Source organism: Anomaloglossus baeobatrachus, unplaced genomic scaffold, assembly GCF_048569485.1.
Source record: "Anomaloglossus baeobatrachus isolate aAnoBae1 unplaced genomic scaffold, aAnoBae1.hap1 Scaffold_97, whole genome shotgun sequence".
In the NCBI taxonomy this organism is placed as follows: domain Eukaryota; kingdom Metazoa; phylum Chordata; class Amphibia; order Anura; family Aromobatidae; genus Anomaloglossus; species Anomaloglossus baeobatrachus.
Window position 1 is genome coordinate 362,913 of NW_027445371.1, and position 19,133 is coordinate 382,045.

The window sequence follows — 19,133 nt, forward strand, 5'->3', positions numbered from 1 at the left end:
ATATGTTGAAATGTCCTTGTGGTTTAATTTATGTAGGTGAAACCACTCAAAGATTAAAAGAGAGACTATCTAATCACAAGTATACAATAAGGCAAAAAAATCTACCCTTACCTGTATCCCAGCATTTTGCTGAATTTAGGCATAATGTCTCCCAACTACGTTTCCAGATCTTGGAGCAGGTCCAGCTGCCCAGACGAGGGGGGGATCGCACCACAATGCTGAAGAGGATAGAGACCTGGATATTCAGGCTGCAATCTCTGCAGCCGCTTGGTCTGAATAGAGACTATGACATTAGTGGTTTCTTGTAATGAATGACTCGCCGATTAAATTCTCTCTGTGTATTTTTCTGTCATATAAATGTAACCCCATCATGTAACTTTGTTTGGTTGCTATAATATAACCTATGTTTCTCTAGTTTAAATTTCATGACGCTATGTGAATCCTTAAGGATAAAAATTATAAAAAATTATAATAGTAAAAAAAAAAAAAATGGCAAAAATTTTTTTTGCAATAATTTATATGAACAAGAGTTTCTTTTATTTTTGATGATTCACATTATTATTGATGTTTCCCCCTTTTTCCCTCATATGCTCTGCATTTATAAAAGTATATCTCTTTTTTCTTGGTGTTTTTTTTTTTGTTAACTTGAATTGGATCTTGGGATTTGAGATGTTAATTGATATATTTGATTATGCAAATGAGTAGGGTGTTTACTCCTACCAGATCCATGAACCTTTATTATTTAGTGTGGGAATTGTGATGCAGTAATCATCTTTTGTTTGAGAAAGGCTTTCACCGAAACGCGTTATAATATTTGACGCCTGTACAGTTGTACAATAAAAAGAATCTACATTCATAAAGAAGAGTACCGGTCTTTTTCTTCAATTTTGCAACCAATCACAGCAGCCGGTGGGCGGGGAAAGCAGGGAATACGAGATTGAATAATGGGCGGCCGGCATTTTCAAAACAGTAAAAGCCGCCGGAGCAATGTGACAGCCGTGCAGCGCCGCACCGGGGATCGGTGATTATGAGAGAGGGGGAGAAACTGACCGACGGACAGAGAGAGGGACAGACCGACAGAGAGAGAGACAGACAGACAGACACAGACAGAGCAACCAACTGACAGAGAAAGAGACCGACCGACAGACAGAGGGAGATTCACCGACATCCACAGATAGAGATTGACCGACATTGACAGAGAGAGACTGAAAAGGCTCTCTGTCAAAAAAGCATGCGGAACGCAACAAAACTGCAGTTCAAGTGCATTTTGGTTTCGTTGTGACCCACATCATTGATTTAATGGGTGGAGAACGCAGCTACAACGCACAAAAAAAGTGACATGCTGCTTTTTTCACGCAGCAATTTTGGGCATCCAAAATGCTGCGTTTACAAACACAGCGTGTGCTATGATTTTTCGGCTTTCTGATAGACTTTGCTGGGGAAGCTGAACGCATGCAATTTGGCACTGAAAACGCTGCAGTTCAAAACGCAGCGTTTCTGCGAGAAAAAACGCAACATGTGCACATAGCCTAAGGGTGTGTGCACTGAATGTCTTTATCAGGTGAACTCCATCTAAAAACTGCCTGAAAAAGCACTAAAAAAAAAAAAAAAAAAAAAGACAAAAAGAATGAACATATGCACTGCAGTATAAGGCTATGTGCGCACGTTGCGTTTTTACCCGCGTTTCTGCTGCATTTTTAGCGGCAGCGTTTTTGCGCTAAAACACATGCGTTTTTGTTTTCCAGCAAAGTCTATGGGAAAAGATGAAATCCTGTCTGCACTTTGCTTTTTTTTCTGCAGCGTTTTATTTGCATATTTTGGGTCAAAAACCATGCTGAAAAAGAAGCAGCATGTCAGTTGTTTTTGCCATTTCTGCAGCGTTTCCTTAACATTGGAGTCAATGAAAAATGGCAAAATGCAACCAAAATCAAACTTTCCTGCGTTTTTCATGCTTTTTACCTGCTTTTCCACTGCGTTTTTGGCTTCAAAAACGCATGCTTTTCTGGCATAAAATTAAAGGGTTATAATGTTCCTTTATACACACACAATAACCGAAAATTTAAATGCTAAAAAATAAGAAACTTTACCTATTTTTCTGTTAAAATGTGCATAACCACTATTATTTCATTAAAATTGATAATTTTCCATATAGTTTTATTGAAAGTGAATTTTATCCTTTTTTTCTCTTTTTTCATTCTTTATGACTATTCCAACTTTATTTCTCAGTGCCTTGATCTACAAAACGCATCTGCAGAAACGCAGGTAAAAAGCGCTGAAAACGCACTAAAAACGCGGTAAATACACATGTGTTTTTAGCGCTAAAAATTGGTCAAAAGCCATTTGGTCAAAAACCAAGGGAAGGAAAACGTGCAGAATAAACTGCAGGTACTCCGACGCAACGTGCGCACATAGCCTAAGAATGACTAAAGGCCCTGTCACACACAGAGATAAATCTTTGGCAGATCTGTGGTTGCAGTGAAATCATGGACATATTGTTCCATTTGTACACAGTCACAAACCTGGCACTGATTGTCCACAATTTCACTGCAACCACAAATCTGCCGCAGGTGTGTGTGTGTGTGTGTGTGTGTGTGTGTGTGTGTGTGTGTGTGTGTGTGTGTGTGTGTGTGTGTGTGTCTGTGTGTGTGTGTGACAGGGCCTTTATTGTGCATATGTTCCATCTTTTTCTTACTTCTTTTAACTTCTTCAGGTGTCAAAAGTGAAGCTGCTAAAATAAATGAACTGACAAATCTTCAGGTGCCATTATTAAGTTTCTTCTGCATCAAAAAAATATGCAAGTATTCCGGTGTCTACAAGATGCGTGTGCACATACCCGTACAGTAGAGGCAGATGGTGCAAGCTCAGATCCTAAGCCTGCATCAGACACAGGGGCCTGACATTGGATATACTAATACGTCCAATATTGGGAGGGTGTTAAAAAGATCATGAAGTTGGTGGAGCCGGAAGATTAAGTCACTAGCTCACGAAAAGTATAAGTGCCATAATATCTGACTTTTCCTATAATTATAGGCGTGTCAAATATTTTGCACTTCCCTGTAATAGGATGTCCTCATGCTCATGACAGCTCTAGATTTTGGTGTTGTTTTGCGTAAAGATGAAACAACAATCTGTGTGATGGTCGGGTATTAAAGCTCTACTCTGGGGATTGTTCTATATTTCACCACTGGTTAAGTATCAGTAATGTATGTTCTGTGTGTGTAGTAACATACTTACCGGTGGCCAGGGGCGGACACAGAATGCAGAGGGCCCCTGTACAATAAATCTTTTTGGGCCCCTCTCTTCATACCACAACAAAATAGATTGCATTACTAGTTTAGGGCACAACTACTAAATCTAAACAATAACTAGGCTACATATATACCATCTGAATATAACAGACCAGTCCTGCCGCCCTCCTATCTGCTGCAGCTTCAGCGCTGTCTCTAATGCTTCTATTTACATTGGCTGGTGATGGCACAACCTGGATACTCCGTGTGTTTTGCAGCTTGTCAGTGGTATACGGCTTGAGTCTGAAGCCAGTGATTGTTTGCAGCAGTCATATGAGGTACCTGGGCTGTGATGTCTGCAGCCATTGTAAATAGAAACATCAGGGAATGGAACACTAGAGCTGGCAGGTGGAAGAAAGATGAGATTTATAGTTTATTAAAGGGATTGTCCACACAAAAGAGCATTACCTGGAGACGAGATTCTGTAAAAATAACAAAATAAATTGTATTCACACCTACTGTCAACCCTTCTGGATCCAGCGCCGGCCGTCCTGTGCCAGCATTAATTATGTCACCATTCTATGGGAGACAGGACCGCTGCAGCTTGTGATACCTGCAGTTGAAGTCACCTGGCCGCTGCAGCCAATCACAAACTGCAGAGGTCCTGTGTCTGGTAGAACAGTGACATAATTATTGCTGGGACAGACCACAGGACAGCAGGCGTTAGATCCAGGAGGTGACAGCAGGGGTAAATAATTTATTTTGTTAGTTTTACAAAATGTAATTATTAGATTCTTTTGCCAGACAATTTCTTTACAGTACATGTATTTCACACAACTCCTTTAAAAGGGAACTTGATAGCGGATACCCATGAGCCGTGGGCAGCCTGTACCAGGCAGTGGCTGTATGATCACAGACAGGTATGTGTGTACCTGACAGCTGATACCCATGAGCCGTGGGCAGCCTGTACCAGGCAGTGGCTGTATGATCACAGACAGGTATGTGTGTACCTGACAGCTGATACCCATGAGCCGTGGGCAGCCTGTACCAGGCAGTGGCTGTATGATCACAGACAGGTATGTGTGTACCTGACAGCTGATACCCATGAGCCGTGGGCAGCCTGTACCAGGCAGTGGCTGTATGATCACAGTCAGGTATGTGTGTACCTGACAGCTGATACCCATGAGCCGTGAGCAGCCTGTACCAGGCAGTGGCTGTATGATCACAGCCAGGCATCTCTGACCCTAAATTGCTGCAGAGATTCAGAGAAAAACATTAATATATGTCAGGGACTGAGCCACATGAAATACTAGTCGGACAGATGTGATGTGTGATTCATGCTGCTAATCCACAGGTGACATGTATCCGCTGACAGGACCCTTGTAAGCAGCGCTCTATACCACCGGAGGGTATAGCAGAGAAACAGAGGAAATACAAGAAAAAACAGCCGCATCATAGGCATAATTAAAGGTCTCACTAAATTGTTTACTGATGGAATATGTGTATTTGCATGTAGTGTCATAATATACTCACCTACCGCCGCTCTCTCCGGTGACCAGCGCTGTTCTGCTCCTCTTTTCACTGACGTCATCGCTCTCCAGTGTCCAGCGCTGTTCTGCTCCTCTTCTCAGTGACGTCACTGCCCCTCTCTCTGGTGTCGAGCGCTGTTCTGCTTTTCTCAGTGATGTCACCGCTCTCCAGTATCTCTAGTGTCTAACACGGTTTTGTTCCTCTTCTCAGTGATGTCACCGCCGCTCTCTGGTGTCCAGTGCTGTTCTGCTCCTTTTCTCAGTGACGTCCCCACTCTCTCAAGCATCTCCGTGTTAGCAGAAAGCTGCTCTATAGGCTTTAATTGTTAAAGACATCTGGCTCAGGGTGTAGTGTGACCCAAGATACTACAGAGCGGTGATTGCACTCAGGAAAGTAGAAGATTGGCAGTAGGTGAGTATATAAATACACTCACACTCAATTACTTGCACAGACACACACTATCCGTAAAAAAGTGAGTAGATAGACAGATAATAGATTGGATAAACAGATAATATATAACTAGACACAGATAGAGGGATAGATAATAGTTTAGATACACAGATAATAGATAGATCATAGATAGAGATGTGATAAATGGATACAGGGATATATATATATATATATATATATATATATATATATATATATATATATATATATATATATATATATATATATATTAGATACACAGATAATATGATATATAAACAAGAAAAAACAAAATCACTGATCTCGGGGAGACCAGCCAGAGAAAACACTGCCGGCAGCCAACGAGGGTGCTCAACACAGTGAAATCTTAGGTGCATTGCCCCTTGGGAAATATGTATCTTGGCTAGGTCCTTCTCGGAGGGATATCTGGCTAGTTTCTGTGTCGAGACTCCTAACAGAGGCTCCACAGACTTTTCAATATGATATATAGACACACATTACTCGTGGACTCACCCTCTCTGCAGATGATTGCACATTGTGCCCAGGACAGCAGGTTCTTCTCTGGAGTTGGTTCTCCCATCTTCTCTGTGGTGCAGCCTCCCCTCCACCTGAAGCTTAACTGCTGTAATCTCTTGAAATAATTCCAGTGCAGGAGGGGAACCAGCTCAGGGATGAGGGGGGCAGGGAGCCATGGTTGTATATTGAGGCCTCTGCTCTGCTGGGGACGGAGCTGGTGGGTGGAGCCTCCTCTTTGGTGCTGACAAATGACGTCACCCTCTGCTTGCCGGACAGCAGCTTCTGCAGACATGAATTCTCCCTCCTGCAGGCCCTAACAGGTGAGGGAAGGGGCCAGTGTCAGCTCTGCATAATTATACGGGTTCAGCTGATCGAGCCCCCTGCTTCTCCTGTTAGTGTTCAAGTTCCGCTGGCAAAGAAAGTCTCCATAGGTTTTCAAGATCTCGGGAGCCCCCTCCCGCTCGGTGCCCTTGTGCCATTGCACCGGCAGTATGTCCGCCAGTGGCCCACTGCCTGCTGTAAAGTGCAATCCTTATCTAGCAGGAGAGATTCCAAGACTGACTATAGGAAATAGGGGGAGCACATTTTTGTCTTTTAAGGCCGTTCTTTTGTCTGTCAAACTAAATACAGGCATCACGTAATATCAGGTTATCGGTTCAGGTCATTAAAGCCATTGGACAATGGCAGGAACAATTATGCAGGGAAGCAAGGGAAAGGTGCTATAGTGCTTGCAAAATGCTAATAAATGAAGGCCTGCTCAAAAAAAAAAAATGGATGACAAATTACAGATTATGGGAATTGCTACAGTTCCTGAACATATTAAACAGGGAGGTGCACCAAAAAGGTTTTAACTTTTTGTGGTGGATGAAAGGTAAAGGACAGCAAGAGGTTGGGGCTGAGATACAGATTTCAGCCTTGTATTATTTATTAGGATGTGTGCTGCTTCCATACAATTAAGGTTTTATCATCAGGAGATTATCATTGCTTGGACATGGCACATGAGCCCTAGTCCAACCACACCCCCTTCTCTGATAAGCAGCTCGCTATCAATAGACAATATACATATAAAGCGGAAGGGTGGAAGGGGTTAGCTTTGTGTGCTCTGCAACATCTAAGAACTCTGTCATGATGTATGTAGTTTTCTCCATCCAATATTTTTTGTATAAGATGCCATGTGATGTATTTTACCTTCTCTCTGTATTTGCTGTAGTATTATGTCTTGGGATGTAAGTGACCATACCTTTCCCCAGCCTGTATCATATTGCAATCAGGCTTCAGCAGTAGCTATTGTCATTGATTTGGTGGGGGTTGCATATATATATTGTTCTTCTCAGCATGGGACTTCTCCAATCTACAACTTGGTAAACAGAACAGAGCCAGAAGTCTAAAGTCCATTCATGCATCAAATGGCCAGGGGGAGGTGTGCCCACCTAAGGGGCTGATCCCAGGAGAGAAGAACATGTTAGAGCAGTTAGTTGGAGCTCGGCTGGAGAAGGACTAGGATCCATAGCTGAGGCTGGATCCTGGGGTCTGTGTGTGTGCTGTTACAGACTGGAGATCCGCGGCCACGTGGGATTGTGTTTCGTTGTTCACCTGTTGGACTCAAGGAACTCATATAAGGACCATTGCCCTAATTTCTCTGGCATCGGAATACCAGGCGGTGCCCCTGGATCTTTTGTTTTTTCTGTTGTGGACTCCTTGCAGATTTGAAGGATTTATATTTATGTTTGCTGCTTTACCTTTGTGGTTCCAATAAAGCCCTTTGGATTGTTCCTTGGCCTGGCGTCCCTCACTGCTCTGTTGCATACCCCATCACAAACTCCAATTGTGTCACAACTGCTGCACCCAATAAACTAAGTGATACATCTTTGGAATCAGGATCTATTTTCCTACAATATGCTGCTCTCAGATGAGGTAGCAAAAACATGGTGACAGATTATTTTACAGAATAGGTATGTGTAAACATAGGACATTGATTACTTCTAGAAGGACAAACACAAATTCTTTGTTACTTAACACACACACACAAAAAAAAATAATCAGAAAAACAATCTAAACAAAACAGTTAGCTAACAGTTAAGGCCCCGTTACACGCAATGACGGATCTAATGATATATCGCCGGGGTCACGGATCCGGCATCATTAACGATGCCGTTGCGTGTGACAGCAAGGAACGACCGTTAACGATGGAAAATACTCACCTTATCGTCCATCGTAGACAAGTCGTTAATTTTCAAAATATCGTTGATTGTAGAGGTCGCAGGTTGTTAGTCATTCCCGAGGCAGAACACATCGCTACGTGTGACACCTTGGGAACGACGAACACAGCTTACCTGTGGCTGCCGGCAATGCGGAAGGAAGGAGGTGGGCGGGATATTATAGCCGCTCATCTCCGCCCCTCCGCTTCTATTAGGCGGCTGCTTAGTGACGCCGCACGAACCACCACCTTAGAAAGGAGGCGGTTCGCTGGCAACAGTGACGTCGCTAGGCAGGTAAGTGCGTATGATGGCTTCAAACGATTTTGTGCGCCACGGGCAGCGATTTGCCCATGATGTACAAATGACGGGGGCGGGTACACACGCAAGCACCCCCTTTAGTTACAGTGGTTGTTCAGTATGTAGATATTGATGACCTATCCTCTAACCAGGTCATCAATTTCAGATTTGTGGGGTCCAGCATGATCAGCGGTTATCAACTCAGAATATATACAGAATATTAAGTGAAACAACACAGTATACAGTTTACTGGCCACTACCAATATTTACAGATCAGTTTGTATTCAGTTAACACATTTGACTTTTTTTTTTTTAATATATCTTTATTTGCAGCACGTCAATATTTTTAAATAAAAATATAACAGTTGCAATGATATTTTCTTACATTTTTAATTCATAATTAAAAATAGAACCATCTTTTTAGTCCCAGATCTAGCATTTTACCTGCAGTCGAGAACACAATCTATAAAATTACTGTAACACCCTAAAAGAAAGCCATTATCAGAAAATTACCTTTTTAAACTCAGGTTTAAATGCATTTTTATTCTGTAACTTCTGGCAATGTTTTTTTTTTCCTTACTGTAAACGGTTAAAACTCATAATTTTCACACTGGCTACTGTCACTTTTTTAGAATCTAACTTTTAACATTTGCCACAAAGGTCAGACCCTCATAACCCCATCTTTTGTAATGAAGCCTCTAATGAGCGTGTGCAAAGGTCATCGAGAGGGGAAGGGGAATAGGGTGAGCTGTGATATTGCCTATTACGCAAGGTGGATCCTTTATTAGCTGTGTAAAGAGGTGTTACTGAAATTATGGCTCAATCTTGCTGAAATATTCTTCTTGAAACGATACATCTAAAAAAGCCCCAGTGGACACTGAAATGTGCAAGATTAATAATTTCTATATACTGTATATTTTTGTTTTAATAAAGATCAAATGACAAAAACAAACAAAACCAAAAACAAACATTGCCTAGAATAAAAAAGAACCAAACAAACAGAACCCCCCCCAACACCCCCCCCTAATTTAAATATGTCATTTTCTAATAACTTCTAACATCACAGGAGTTGAGGGAAAGAGTCCAATAACATGTTTCCACTATTAACCTGGCAGCTTCGGACCAAAAGAAGGGTAAGTCTCTTACTCCTATAGCCACCCACTTTCTCCACCATCATAAGTCCAATCCTAGAGGGATACGTGTATTGGGGTTACAAAAGTTTAAGGGTAATGGAAGAGGGGGATCTTGCCACAAGTGGTTACTGCGGATGGAATCTAGATGGGTTTTTAAATTAAATTCCATCACACCATTTGGATTAAATGAGGAACTTCTCTTTACAGGATTTCTGGGTTCAACAACGCATGTGTCAACTGTGATGATCTGTACCATCTGAAAATGCTGGGATATGACTGTCTGGATTAAGGAACCGGAAACGTTATGTGGACAATATGGTTCTTCTGGAGAAATTGAATGATAATGATCTCAACATCTATTTAACCTGCACTATATCACCCCTTAAGGTCAACTTTCTAGACTTGGAGATTATAAGAAACAATGACAAACTCACAACCAGCTCATGCCGGAAGACGACGGCAACAAACAGCCTGCTTCAATTTAACAGCTTACATCTGATACACACGAAGATTGGCGTACCAACAGGTCAGTTCCTCAGAACAAGGTGAAACTGTACTGATGATGGGGTGTGTCGGTTACAGGCTAAAAAATCTAACCTATAGGTTTTGGGAACACGGATACCCTAAAAATATGATCTCGAGGGCATTTCAGAGGGCCAATCAGGAGTCTCAAGCGTCATTGATCTTGACGAAGCCAAAAAAACAGGATCGGCAGGTGAGACTTATCACCACATATAACAATCAGTGGGATAAAATAAGAAACATTTTACAAAATCATTGGCCCATCCTGACCACAGATCTTCAGACATGTAATGTGGTCAGTGAATATCCCCTCTTAACTGTACGGAGGGCACCGAACCTGAGAGACCCTTTAATGATTAGCCACTTTGTGAAACCCCAAATAAAACTCAATAGGGGATACAATCCCATAGGTTCCTACCCTTGTGGAGATTGCAATGTCTGAAAATGTATGCAGATAACCCGACACAAATTTTGTAACCTCCAGGACAATAAGGAACATGTACTAACAACATATGTTAACTGCAAATTGAAGAATGTCATCTATGCATTAATTTGTCCCTGCAATATGACATATGTGGGTCAAACATCACAGGAGTTGAGGAAAAGAGTCCAAAAACATGTTTCCACTATCAACCTGGCAGCTTCGGACCAAAAGAAGGGTAAGTCTCTTACCCCTATAGCCACCCACTTTCTCCACCATCATAAGTCCAATCCTAGAGGGATACGTGTATTGGGGTTACAAAAGTTTAAGGGTAATGGAAGAGGGGGATCTTGCCACAAGTGGTTACTGCGGATGGAATCTAGATGGATTTTTAAATTAAATTCCATCACACCATTTGGATTAAATGAGGAACTTCTCTTTACAGGATTTCTGGGTTGAACAACGCATGTGCCAACTGTGATGATCTGTACCATCTGAAAATGCTGGGATATGACTGTCTGGATTATGGAACCGGAAACGTTATGTGGACAATATGGTTCTTCTGGAGAAATTGAAAAAAACTCCTCGGTTTAATAAAATGGACTATATTTATGTATTTATCTGAATTTGGAGGCACGATGGGAGAAGAGGATAATGGAGGATATTGGCATAAGACACCATGCTTGGAAGATGAAGGGGAAGTGTGCACCACTGGATTACAAACGCATAATGTGTTATATGCTGGACCCTGAACTCTAGCCTCTTAATCATAGTGTGTGGCAAGACCGTAATCACAGCATCTCATCTATTCTATTGGATAGTGCTGTGTGATGGTGCAAAATGCTGCACTTATTTGTCTGTAATATATGGCTGAACTATGTCCATTATGAAGACATCAGAATGGAATTATATGTCTAGACTCAATGGCCGTGCACTATGTAAAATTGTATTATGGATAGAATATGCGCTATATGTGGGCTCCACGGTGCATTTCCTTCCCTGGGCAAATGAGCACAAACACCTTAAATACCAACTACTTATAATGCTATGCTTGTGACTTATTTGCTTCTCCGTTTACTTACACTATTCTGACAGGCATAGATGCTATGACCTTTCACTGTACTACGCATGCGCGCTCTATGGCCCTCCTCCTCCCCCTTCACTCACCCTGTCTCCATAACGACTATTGACGCTGACTCCGTGACGGGTAGGAGCGCATGCACGGCTCACGAGATCTCCTCGTATATGCCGGAACTTGATTTTGCTGAATAGATACCTGCGCAGCGTCTACCATGGGCTGGAGTTACCATGGCCGGCGGTATGCACACATGGAGCACTATGCTCCAACTGGTCCGGACCAGAGCACACAGGTGATTATTGGTCACATGTAATTATGTTTATATGCTATATAAGAGGATTGGGGATTGAATTGTGTACCACTATCTGTACGCGTGGGGCGTATGCCAGGGTCTCCACTGTTTGAAGTTGCTATATTCAGCTGGGTCTACCATCGGTCTGTATAGTATGTGCCTAGGGCTATCTTTTTCATCAGCTCTCTCCTATAATGGAGATGTGTGTTGACTCCTCACTTTAGGGAAACATACTATGGCCTGATACAATAGATGAATTGGTGACCCTTACTTCAACAGTACCACATTATTATTGGGATGTTGCGATTTACGTTGTTTTGCACAATTGGTTGACTGCAGTGCACATTCCCTGTATACTATTGTGATTTATGGAGATACCCAGGTGTGGGTTGTATGTTTTTAATTGTGTTTTAAATCCCTTTTGCAATTCAATAAAATCCTATTTATTTACACGATTTTAGGGTGTGCTTCCCGATATATGCAGTATCTTTTTCCTTTCTTGACTCAAATAAAAGCTAAACGTCAGGACTTTATGACCATGTCCATTATATAACTGTAACTTGAATATGTTTCAGGAAACAGGTAAAAAAAAAATTGTGTCAGTGTCCAAATATATATGGACCTAACTGTATATTTAAAAAATCCCTTTAAATTTTGGTCCTTAGAACTGTATGGAAACAACACAGGATACATAAGTTACTTTTTTAATCCTTTTTTATTGTGTTTTCAATGTAAATCAACACGAATATTACTCAGTGATATAAGCAATAGGAACTATAAGTTGGTTTCATGGATAAATATTATGTCTTGAGCAGAAGGGATCAGATGTAGTAACCTGAGTCGCTGACGGAGACCTAAAGGGTTAATCCAACACTGCACCCAGGAGTAGATGAATGGAGGATGGCTGACTTGGAAAATGCTCAACTGGAAACCAGGAAAACACAATAGCATATATAACGTATGTATTACCAATAACATCTGTTAATTATATTAGAAAGAACAATCTTTAATATTTACTTAAAGTAGAAGAAATTCAATAAAATGATTGAAAATGATGAAAACACTGAAAGGTGCTGCTTTCTGTAATGGTTTTGTCACTGTTTTCCGTACAAACTGGATTATATGACCTGATAGTTATACCAGTATTTAATATATTATTCAGTTCATCATTGCCGATTTCTTGTTGCCATAATCAGTGACATAAATCATAAATTGTGCTCAATGAAAATGCAAAGAAAGATTAAACCAATTGGAAATTATAATAACAAGAACAATTTACAAAGAAGAGTGGTCATCGCAAATAACCCATGTTTACCATATCCCATATATAAATAGTAATAGATACTTTATGTCTATAGGACATACAGGAATGGAAATCTTTCATCTTTTTGAGATCTGATGGATTACACCCATAGGATGTTCTGTAGTAGCAGACACAAATGGCCAGTTGGTGCAGATCTGCTGCTATAAGTAATAGTGGTGCCTTGTATTCTGCAGAACACCTGACATAGTTTTATATAATTAAATCTCATCTAAAGTATATCCATAGTATAAATATGATTGGTCAGCTGCCGGTCACATGACCGGTGTATTGCTGTGCAGCCAGGGCAGTTGGAATGTTTACATCGTCAGTGAGTGACAGTTGGATGTGACCAGCGATGGTGAAGGAGTTGTCTGCTGAGCACAGCGATAATATGGATGCAAAAGAAAAGAAGTTTAGGACAGAAGGAGGGAAGAGACGAAGATCTGCCTATGACCCATCTGATGATGAGAGGAAGTCTTCAGTCAAGAAGCCCAAACAATCTGTCCTGAAGAAGGAGGAAGAGATAGAGGCACATCGGAAGATGGGAACCAAGAAGAGAGCAGCCGTCTTCAGCTCATCGGGGGACAAAGAAAAGTCTCCCAAAGTGAGCCAGGGAAGAAAACGGCAAAGGATTTCATCCGGGCAGAAAGCCATGGACATGAAGAAGGAAGAAGACTGCAGTAAAGCCAAGAAGAGAAGACTGGTCTTGGCAAAATCCATCAAGAAGCCTGAACAAGTCCAGAAGAAAGAAGACTTGCAGGAAGACCAGCGAGGCTCAGGTAGATAATGTATTCCTAATTACCAAGGGAACTGTACAATTGTGAATGCTGTGCATATGTTATGTCTAATGCTGCTTTGTTATCTAGGTGTAAAGACAGAGAAAACTCTTCTTTATTTTTAATGTACTGTATATGTGAAATGGCCAAACTAATGATGTAAATCACATGTTCTCATCTAATGGTGTCCTGCTAAAATTATGATTAATGTAAATGTTCAGCACAAAGGTTTATAACCCTGTGGATCTTGTACTTGTCTCTCCCCAGCAGTTCCTTAGACAGTGAAGGGGGCGGTAATGTACATGTGTAATCATCACTTCATTTACAGCACCACTTCAGCGTTTTTTGTTTTTTATTCAGCGATGGAGTGGCGCTTTAAATATACTCCCCTACCTCCGTTCTTACACTCACCTTCCAGCAGCGTCAACTTTTACCGCTGTCGCTCCAGTCTTGTGGCGCCATCTTGTGCCCATAAATTATGACTGTCCGAAAGTAAGAAGTTACGTCAAAAGCGCTCAGTGCATCTCTATGAGAGCCAGAACAAGGCCAGATCATGGCTCTCATAGAGATGTATTGGAAAGTGACCTCTGGCGCGCTCTATGAAACACTGGAACAGCTGGTCACCTTTTGCCAGAGACAGACTGGAGCGATGCTGGAAAAGAATGAAGGTGTCAGAAGATGAGTATCAGACCGGGGGCAGGAGACTTACATTGAAAGCACCACTGCAGAGGCCCAATAAAGAAAACAGAGCTCTATAGTGGTGCTGTAAAGGGAATATTGGTCCATCATTTTCAGGATTAGTAGGGGTCCACATAGTGGGACCAACAGCGGTCAAACATTTTTCATATTTTTTACATTTTTTAACAATTGAATTTTTATTGAATTTACAAAGTTAAATTGACAGAATTACAAAATAAAGCAGAAAACAATTAAAATCAATGCAATACAGTTTTACAGTTTTGGTAAAGAATTTATAGGCAACAGCGGATGAACTCAACTCTGAAGAGTTCACCTCATCTTTACATTTATACATCAGCCAAGACAAGACAGAACATTGATATAAAAGGGGAAGGAGCGGAGGGGGGGGGGGGGGAGGTAAGAAAATACCAAAGAACAGTGTCAGTCTGATAATTCTACATGAACTACTTTTGGTAACCAGATCTATTAACAATCACTCTGCCTCCCTATTACATAAACTTAACCCCAATATCCCCAACTGTTGTTGGAGATGTGGCAACCCTGGGGCAGACCTACCTCATCCATTTTTCATATATTTTAAAGATTGCTGATAAATGTTGTTTATGTGCCAAACCCTTTAACCTCTTCTGCCTGCATTCTGGGCTTTTACTTCTTAGGGCAAAATTACTTAACTGCTCATCTGTGCTGGGATCTGTAAGTGTGGAAAGGGTTCAGGAGCTAAGCCCCATTCACAGGGAGGTGCCAGCTGTGTTATACACCCGGTCTCTATCTCTACAGGGAGCTGCCAGCTGTGTTATACATCCGGTCTCTAGGGTGCTTTACATGCTGCAGTCTCACTAGCGAAATCGCTAGCGTGCGTACCTGCCCCCATCGGCTGTGCGTCACGGGCAAATCGCTTCCCGTGGCGCACAACATCGCCTGCCTAGCGACGTCGCTGTGACCGGTGAACCGCCTCCTTTCTAAGGGGGCAGTTCGTGCGGCGTCACAGCGATGTCACTAAGCGGCCGCCCAATCGAAGCAGAGGGGTGGAGATGAGCGGACGACCATCCCGCCCACCTCCTTCCTTCCCCGTTACCGGCGGACGCAGGTAAGGTGATTTTCCTTGTTCCTGCGGTGTCCAACATAGCAATGTGTGCTGCCGCAGGAGCGACGAACAACATCGTACCTGCAGCAGCAACGATATTTGGGAACTGGACAGCGTGTCAACGATCAACGATAAGGTGAGTATTTGTGCTCGTTAGCGGTCGCTCGTAAGTGTCACACGCAACGACGTCGCTAACGAGTCCGGATGTGCGTCACAAATTCCGTGACCCCAACGACATTGCGTTAGCAACGTCGTTGCATGTAAAGCGACCTTCTGTCTTACAGGGAGATGCCAGCTGTGTTATATAGCCAGCCTCTGTCTCTACAGGGAGATGCCAGCTGTGTTATACAGCCGGCCTTTGTCTCTACAAGGAGTTGCCAGCTTTGTTATACAGCCAGCCAATTTTTCTACAGGGAGGTGCCAGCTGTGTTATACAGCCAGCCTTTGTCTTTACAGTGTGATGCCAGCTGTGTTATACAGCCAACCTCTGACTGTAACAACAGCAATCACTGTTGTAAACCATCTGGATGGTGCTGTCAATCTCCCCCAAAAAATACAAGCTCTGAAACAGTTCCATTAACGGAAAAATAAAAATGTCAGAAAATAACAAAACAAACACCCATTTTTTTTTACAAATTTTTACTTAAATAGAAAACAAACTCCTCGCTAGTTTGGTATCACCATAATCGTAGTGACCTGGAGAATCTTCATCTCATAAGTTATTTTAATCATGTAATGAACTCCATAAAACCCCCAAACAATGGTGGGATTTCAATTTTTGTCCCTATTTCATCTCACTTGGATTTTTTCCTATTATTCAGTACATTGTTTGATAAATTAAAAACTACAAATAACTGTGCAAAAATAAAGCTGCGTCACTGGAAAAGTAAAAGTTTTATGATTCTTGAAAGAAGACAAACAAAAAGTTACAAAAATTAAAACTTTCCTGGTCCTGAAGGGGTAAATGACCAAAGCAAATGTTGCAGTTTTTTCTATGAAATGACTTATCAGGTAAATGTAGGGATTGTGGCATCCCCATGAAACTGACATTGCTTGTTTTCCAGGAGACACATGGATACGTTATTGATCCATTATAGGCATTCTTCTCTATTTTGTTCTGTAATAATAGAGGAAACTGTTTTCTTTAATTTCATGTGTAACTTTATTTTTTTTCAATAAATAAAGTTTTTCCTTTTCTGCATCTCTGAATTTATTTCTGCATTTGTTCTCATTACATGGAGACTAAATAGTCTGATACATGTCAATTTTTCAGTCTATTTTATGGTGTAAAAGCGAACCTGTCATGTTGGGAAAAGCTATTTACCTGCAGATACAGGGTTAACCTGATGGTAAATAGTATTAGGCCACGTGCACATGTTGAGTAGTTGGTGAGCTTCTTACCTCAGTATTTGTAAGCCAAAACCAGGAGAGGGTAAAAAAATGCAGAATTGGTGCTCGTGTCTCTATAATATACTTTTCCTCTGATTGGTCCATTCCTGATTTTGGCTCACACATATTGAGAGAAAAATCTCACCAAATCCTCAACATGTGCACGTGGCCTTATAGCCTGGCCTGCCTACTTTAGTGAAAGTGCAGCTACAGGTGGAAAATTAGCTTATATCTTCCCTGCAGCCTCTTGCTTTCAGTCTTAGGGTCGGCGGAGGAAGCTGTAACAGTCAATGCATTCCAAACTGTGGCAGCGGCTGTAATTACTCTACAGCACATTGACTGACAGCCTCCTCTGCATAGAAACACTGCTTACACACACTGCAGAGTAAACTGCCAGTCAATGTGTTGGGGAGTGATTACAGCTGCTGCTCACAGTCTACTGAGTGGTAACTGTAAGAGCTCTCAGTACCACCCCGGTAATACCATAATAACAAAAAGCGAGCAGACGCAGGAAGAATGGAAGTAAATTTTCTCTCTGTAGCTGTTGCTCTAATAAGCTAATCCTGATCTTAAAAAGGTTGTCCAAAGGCTGAAAATATTTAAATCGAAATCCCTATATATTGCCCTAATCTAATTTCTAATATTGCTGTGTTAAAAAATGTCCTACCCTTACTTGACTACACTATCTAACTCCCATAGATTTTATTCCCTACTTCCTGTCAGATGATGCTTTGTTTGAGGATCCCACTGCATGCTGCAATACTGAAACAAAGCATCATCAGGAGGTAGAGGTTGCGGTCACTGTCACAGACTCTGACACTTCCTTGAAACAAAGAATCATCAGTGACACTTGTTTCAGTGGCTGCTCCATCTCTGCTGTGTCCCTCACTGCTCGCTGTGTACTGTGAAATCTGCTCAGTGCAAGTGTCTGCTCTGTTGCCAGCTCAGGTCAGTAGAGCCAGCAGCACAGAGCAGCGCTGTTAGTGCACTCAGAGTATCCGGCGGCATGCAGGACCAGTGCCATTGTACTGAGCTAGGTGGTGATGAAGCAAATGAGACTATTGCAGGCAGGAATAAGTGAGGTTGAAGATGTAATGATGATATTATGTGTGGAGATACTCTATGTAACAGAAGAAACATACGAGAAGTTGTGTATCTGCTATCTGCTGTATATAATTGCCATCAAGTGGTTGTGCAGTAAGATAACGTTTTTAAAGAACAGGTGGTCTCCTTCACTGCACTGGTTAATATCAGGTCCTGGCCAGCCAAAGCCATCAGTAGCATGTGTTTCCCAAGTGTATCGCTTCTGCAGCAAAAGTCTATACATCCAGGCAGGACCCCCTCTTTCAATGTGGCGTGCTGGGGCATCAGAAATGACTAGCTCGCCCATAGTTACTAGCTCGCCTGTGTCGCCCTGGGCAAGCCAGGGGACACAGATAACAACACCACTACACCCCACACTCCAGGTAGGCACACCTGCTAACCAGAAATCCTTGTTGCCTCCCTCCAGGAGTCTGTGATGCACACCAGGGGGTGGGCCAGGCGGTTGGCTCCGCCCACCAAGGAGCTCACAACTCTGGAGGCAGGAAGTAACCAGGCAGTCCAGTCAGGGACATGAACGAGTGAACAGCAGATTAGCCCAGGCAGGGCTTGAGTAAAGAAGCAGAGTAGCCCAGGCAGGGGCTAGAGGAAACAACCAGAAGTGAAAGTGAAGGAAAGGAAAGTGGGAAAGGAGGAAAGCAAGAAGTGGTGACAGAGCAGAGAGAAGGAGAAGCCTGAGAGCCCAGCTGTGTGTAGGGCTAGAACAGCAAGGTCAGTGACGGCGGTGACTGTCCGGAGGGGGACCGTTTGGAAGTTCCTGGAAGGACCCCGTTGGCTGTGTGCCCGGTGGTCTGGAGCAGTGTTCCGAAGGACAGTCAGCACCAGGGCAGGGGCCTCTCGGACCCCGGCAAGGCTAGGAGTCGCCCAATTTGCCGAATCCGTCAGTGAAGGGGACGCAGATCCCCCAGCAACAAAGTCCCGATTGACGGCAACAGCCCGACCATTACCGGGGAGACACCGCCACCGCCAAGGCACCAGTTTCCCCAGGGCCAGCGCCTGCGGGCAAAGTGTAGAGCTCCTCCGGCCCAGATTGCAGTCGGGGAGCGGGTAACCGGAGGGAATCCACCGCTACCATCAGTCAAACAGGTGCAAGGAAGAGAGACGTCACCGTCACCTACCGGGAGTGCAGGTGCAACCG